Source organism: Neopelma chrysocephalum, unplaced genomic scaffold (genome assembly GCF_003984885.1).
Source record: "Neopelma chrysocephalum unplaced genomic scaffold, ASM398488v2 Primary Assembly neopelma1_24, whole genome shotgun sequence".
Taxonomy (NCBI): domain Eukaryota; kingdom Metazoa; phylum Chordata; class Aves; order Passeriformes; family Pipridae; genus Neopelma; species Neopelma chrysocephalum.
The window spans coordinates 48,162,924-48,168,923 of NW_020897693.1; positions in this window are offsets into that span (position 1 = coordinate 48,162,924).

Here is a 6,000-nt window from a genome sequence, read left to right on the forward strand (position 1 = left end):
GCACACTGTGCTGCCTGGGCTCCCTGGGACGGATGAAAGAGTTTGTTCCATCTTTGGAAAGACTTGGTTTTGGAGCTGTGCTGTTTACTTCAACAGGAGAAGAGACAGGTCGCTATTTAATTCCTGGCACTGCTGGTATTAAAGCAATATTAGGTGACCAGAAGGAGCAAAGCCTTCAGTTCCAAGGTAGGGAAAAAGCAGGTCCATGCCTTCTTGTTATCTGGCTCTTCTACTCGAGGTCAGAGGATTGCCTTAGATTCTGCCCTTCAGAGTGTCAGGGACCTAATCAGGCTGTGGAGCTCCTGCCACAGTTCATGTGACTGCATTTAAAGCACATTTTAATTGATCTGACCTTGTATAGGAAATACCTTTGGAGTCCTCGTATGCTGCTCTCTGGGAGGCAGGCGCAGTGCTTCAGGGCACAGACAGTAGAGAAACAAGCAGACGTTTTAGACTTTGGCCTTTGCAAAAACTTTTAAATATTGGCTCACCGGGACCCTTCCCCATGCCTGTAACCACGACCCTCCATTTGTCAGCACCTGGCACAGATACACTTACAAATGCTGCTTGTTTTGAAGGGTGCCACTCATTTTGTTGTACATTACCATTTAAATGAGTTACATTTGTACCTAAAGGCTTCAGTCTCATGGGGCTAAGTGCTGTACAAACACAATTTTTTAGCCTAAATAGACAGGGTATGAGGAGGAAGGACAAAGTGCACTGCTGTGTTTCCCTTCAAATTGAGCACATAACAGTTCTTAAAAATATGTCTCTCACAATGTCCTTTGCTGAGCACAGAGCAAAACCTTCAGCTGAAAACCTTCAGCTGAAACCCTGCAGACCCAATGGGATGGCATTTTCCAACTGCTCAGTTTTCAAAGTGAAGATGATAGTTACTTACACAACAAGAAATGAGGGAAAGCTTTGCTTCAGCTTTTGGGGAGAGAAACAGAAGGAGGAAAATGCAATAATGTATACAAATACATCCATAATGGAAGAAAATGCCAATACATGGACTGTACACTTTGCAAAAGCTGTGCATTCTGGGCAAGAACAAAGGAGTGGAGAAGACTGAGGGCAGCCATGTGCTGCTCCCCTGTTTATATCCTTGGTCACATTTATGCTCAGCCTCATACCAACCAAATAATTTGCAAAACCCCTATGTATAGCTTTGAAGTATCAATTTTCTAAAACACTTTTGCAAACACAAGGTTTCTCTGTTTTCTCCTTTTCCCATTTAACTGCTCAGTTTTGTGTCATACTTTTCATTACAGTGTTGGGTATAGACGTTAAGATGTGATAATTACTAAATCCAAATTCAAAAGCTAGAACTTCACACTGCTAGGATTTTTTAATATTTTTATTTAAGCAGCTATTGAAATAATGCATATGCATCCCATATCCATGCCCCAAAGAACTCCAGCAAGACAGATTCCAATTGCATGGGATTTTTCTATATATGTCCAGTAGGCAGCTGAGGGAAGTATTAAATGTGGAAACCAACTAATTTTCTTAGTTTCAGACCTTATTATATTTCCCTATTTCTTTACTCTTTGGAAAAAACCAAAAGGCAATCTAAGGTCTGGTATATTCTTGGGTTGCCCTGGAGCTCTCTTCAAAAGTCCTGTGACTGGAAAAATTCTCTTTTCTGGTCTGGATGTTGAAGTTACTTGATGGGGCTATCCTTGATAGACAGCTGACCCAACACTTTCAAGTAGCATCAAAGCATTACACTTCGGTGGCGAATCTAATTTATTTTTCCTTTAGAATCTGAACTAGAGAAGCTATTCTGATTAGAAGCTATTCTGTAGGGAAAGACTTCCAGATATACTGACAACACACTGACTGGTTTACCATTGCAACTAGAGGTCCCTTTTCAGGTGCGTAATTTAAATACAGGATTGAAAGTTTTGGTAAAAATTTATCCCTCCATGGTGCTTATTTGATGTGGTGTTTGAATCACTCATGTTACAAGATCAGTTAATATAATAGATAGGTCTATATAAGCTGCGGATACAGCTAGGAATCTTGGCTCTGTATGCACCACGTGTGCAGCTGTGCACTCCTTGTCCTCCAAGGCCTTTCCCCATTAGCAGTGTTAATAATCAGGCTAGAAATGAGCACAGCAGTCTGAGAGCACCATATGCAAACTAACTGGGAACCTTTGGAAATGCTAGTGCCCTGCCTTCCCTTCTCAGGCAAGAATCTCTCTCTGCTCCTTGCATATATGCAGCTAGTTAATAGTTTTCCAGCTGAGGGTAAGGGAGGTGTAGGGCTGCTTGTGGCACTCGAGGACCCATGCAAGTTGTTGCGTGCATTTGAAGTGACTTCCACTGAGTTGTTATTTACACAGAGCTCCTGATACTTTGCAAGGGGTGATTTAACTGTAGCCCTCCCACAGCAATACGCTGCACAGGCAGTAGTTCTGCTGTTTGTATGTTAAGTTTAAAATGTGGCAATACTTCAACAAAGCCAGCGTGGCTCTGTGTTTACAAAGGTGTTGCATCAGCCTTGCCTTTGTTCTGCTCTCATCTTATCAGAGTGAATGACTGATGAGTTTTGCCAGCCTGCAGGGTGTTGGCATGTACTCTTCTAAGGAACCTGTTGCTGCTTTTAATTTCTGAAGTGTACCAGCGTAGGCTGGGGAGAGGGTCAGAGCATGACTGAGCAGCTCCTCTGGTTGACAGAAGTATCTGTGGCAACCAGACTATAATTCAAGTTCTCCTGCTAGTTCCCAGTCTCTGAGAAGGCCCAGGTCTAGTTTAGCAATGTCACAGATGTCAGTGACAGCATGGCAGGACCCTATGGGCCACCTGAAACCTTCCAGTTTTTGTCATACTGCACTCTTGTTGCCATTTCTTGTACCTTAAGTTTTAAACCATTTAATATCAAGATGGGGGGGTTTGTTAGCATTTACATGCATCAGATTATGATCACTCCCATGCCCAGAGGGATGTAAGACTGATGAAGAAATAACAGATTTCCCTGTGCATTTGGAATAAGGAGTGAAAAGGCTGTAGTCTATTTGCACACAGAGAGGGGAGCGGTGACCATGTGGAAGAACTCAGCCTTGTACTGCAGCCAGCTAAAGTGATGACTTGACAGCCCTGGCAGTATGTTGGTGACTCACCACACCTATCAATCCAAGAAGAGCTGGAGATTTGCTCTGTGTAAAAAGAAATTGCTCTTTTTATTTGCTTTATGTTGATTTTTGCCTTCTCTAAGATGCATTATGAACCAAAGACAGTGGTAAGATGTTTCATACCTTAGCAAACAGGTTTTTTCCCTCCATTTTGTCCAAACCTGAACTTGTTCAGGGGCCTTTGAACAGAAATACAGTTTGCTTTTTATACTGGGTGTTTCAGACATGTTCTGACTGCATAATAAAATGACAAAAGGAAAACTGCAGAACACTACAACAGAAGACAACCTGCAGCTGTTAGTAACTCTGAGTTAATTGTTCTCCATTAGACCAGTGCCATTCCCAAACACACCAGCAACAGACGCAACATCAAAATTAAAGCGAGAGAGCTTTGCCTCGTGTTTTGCGCTTCAGGCTGTGCCAGATACCTGGCAGGAGAAGCAGAGAAGCACAGTTTCTTACAAACTTACAAACATCTCCCCTCCATCCCCTCCCATTAAAGCTGAGCTCCAGACACGTTCCCAGTGGCAGTCCCAGCAGACAAAAAGTAGCGTGTGCTGTGGCCAGTGCAGAGCAAATTGAGTGCTGGCTGCCCGGCCAATTGCTGCCATGGGGACTGCGAGATGCCTGACTTGTGTCCACCCTTCCCTTGGTGGAGGAGTTAATTTCCTCCTCTATCTCACTGCCAGTTTTCATGAAACCCTGTGAGAATGTAATTATCACTGAGATTTCTGTCCTTGGTCAGATTTGTTTGATGTTGGCCAACCATTCTCCCAGTTACTGGGGAGAAGGGGGAGGGTGGTGAGATGTGCAGTGCTATTGAATAAAATGGCTCAGCAGTTAGATGCATTCCTATGTGCAGTATGTATCTAAATAATTTGCTTTCACAGCTAAGCGTGTATTAAAACAGAAAAATATACAATGAAGCTACACAGTCCTGAGTGATTCAGCGGCTTCTTATCTTAAACCTGAGGTCATCTGCTATAATGAGATACATCTGAAATAGGATTTTGCTTCTCTCAGTAAATAACACCTTTCTCTGCTTCATTGCCAGGAATGAATTGTAAGTAATTGAGAAGAGAGGATATTGGTGCAGGTGGTTGATCTGTCCTCAGTGGGGTTAGAAAAGCTGAAAATAACTCTGTACTGGAATTTGCTTATGAGGATTTCTTACAGCTCCAGATTCTGGTAACAGATTACACTGGCACAGCTTTACCTGAGAGTACACACAGGTAAATGTAGTTTGTTTGAACTTACATCAGTATTGATGAAGAGAGGATTTAGTCCTCAGGCCTTCATTCAGGAAAGCACCTGTGTTTTAGAAAGGATGCTCACACACTGGCTTAGCTCACTGCCATGCCTCAGAAAGCACTCCTCTAATTTACGGGCTTTGTGTGCATTATTGAAGGGTGGCGAATTAACTGGAGGTGAAAACAATTCTAGCACATTTCTTCAGCTGCTGGCAATACATGTAACTCCATTGTCTTTAATAACAAGTGCTAATTTTACACCTGTTAAGGACTTGAGAAAGAGCAGCTTGGCAGTGCTGTGCCTTCTGGGGTAGATAATGAGCCATTTTGTGTCTCCGAGTCCTGGCTCTCTCACTTACTTGTGCTGGCTGAAGCATTACGAGGGTGAGATGTGGATTTTATTTCCTGCCAAGGCTCTTATATTATTATTCTCCCTCTCCCTTGCTGCTAGTAGCCATATGGGTGACTCTTTCAGGAATGTGCAAGCACTGTATTTAGTCTTAAGCCTCCGTGTAAATGGTTTGAATGACTTTCTTGACCTGTGTGATCAGTCCTAATATGAGAAGAACATTTGAAAATAGTCTTGACTTGTACATACCTTTGTCTCTAGAAGTGAGGGCAGTCCTGCCTCAGCTTTGGAGGAGTTTGAGTGAGAATTTTTGAAGTCACTAATTGTACAGGCCATCTGCTGTGGAGGGGGAGAGCTGAAAAATGGCAGGTATTGTCTTAAGTGTGCGTAATCCAATTTTTTTTTGTGAATGCAGCCTTTAATCACCAGTCTTCCAAAGTGAGGCATCTGCTTCTGAATTTAAGTAGCTGAGACTAATCAGACTAATTCAAGTCTTTCTGCAATAGTCCTAATTGATCAACCTAATATCTTTGCAAAAAAAAAAAAATAGAATAGTTGTTTATTTTTGTTACTCTTTGCAGTAAGGAAAATGAGTCTTTTAATCACTTCAGTCATGAAAATTGATGTAGAATTTTGTTTACAAAATACACCTGTTCTCATTTGTTGCTACTTCAAAGCCTGCACTGTGCTTTAAGGAGAAGAAAGTGCTGACGTGTGTATCTCCTACCAGAGTTCTCTTATTCTCATCATAGTGCAAAAAGTTATGTTAGCGTGAAATACAACTTAGCCTGAAGTGGATGTGAATTATTCTGATGTAAATTGTTAGTTTGAACTGAAGTATTTAGTCTGAGGAGAAGTTTTCAGTTAAGGTTTTTCTAATGTTTGCATGCCATGCCAAAATACTTTTCAAAGCTGAGCACCCTGCTGTGAAATCATTAGTTTGTAGGTGCATAGTATATGCACTCAGCAAACATTAAAGCAAACTCTCCTTAGAAGAGTGCCATTGAGGGTAAACTGAGGAAGAGCAAAGGCACACAAGTTAGTGAGACAAGTAAGTTGTAGTCTTGGGTCATTGTTCCTTACTCTGGCTATTGGAAGATGCTCCACATCCAAGAACTATCAGTTTAATATTGTCTGGACCTGCCCAAATGTTTTGAATCAAATGCAGGAACATTATTTACAGGACAGAAATGTGCTTCTGAGGAAAGGGTACTCATCACTGTAATACTAACAAATCTGAATTCTGCTAAACTTGCCTC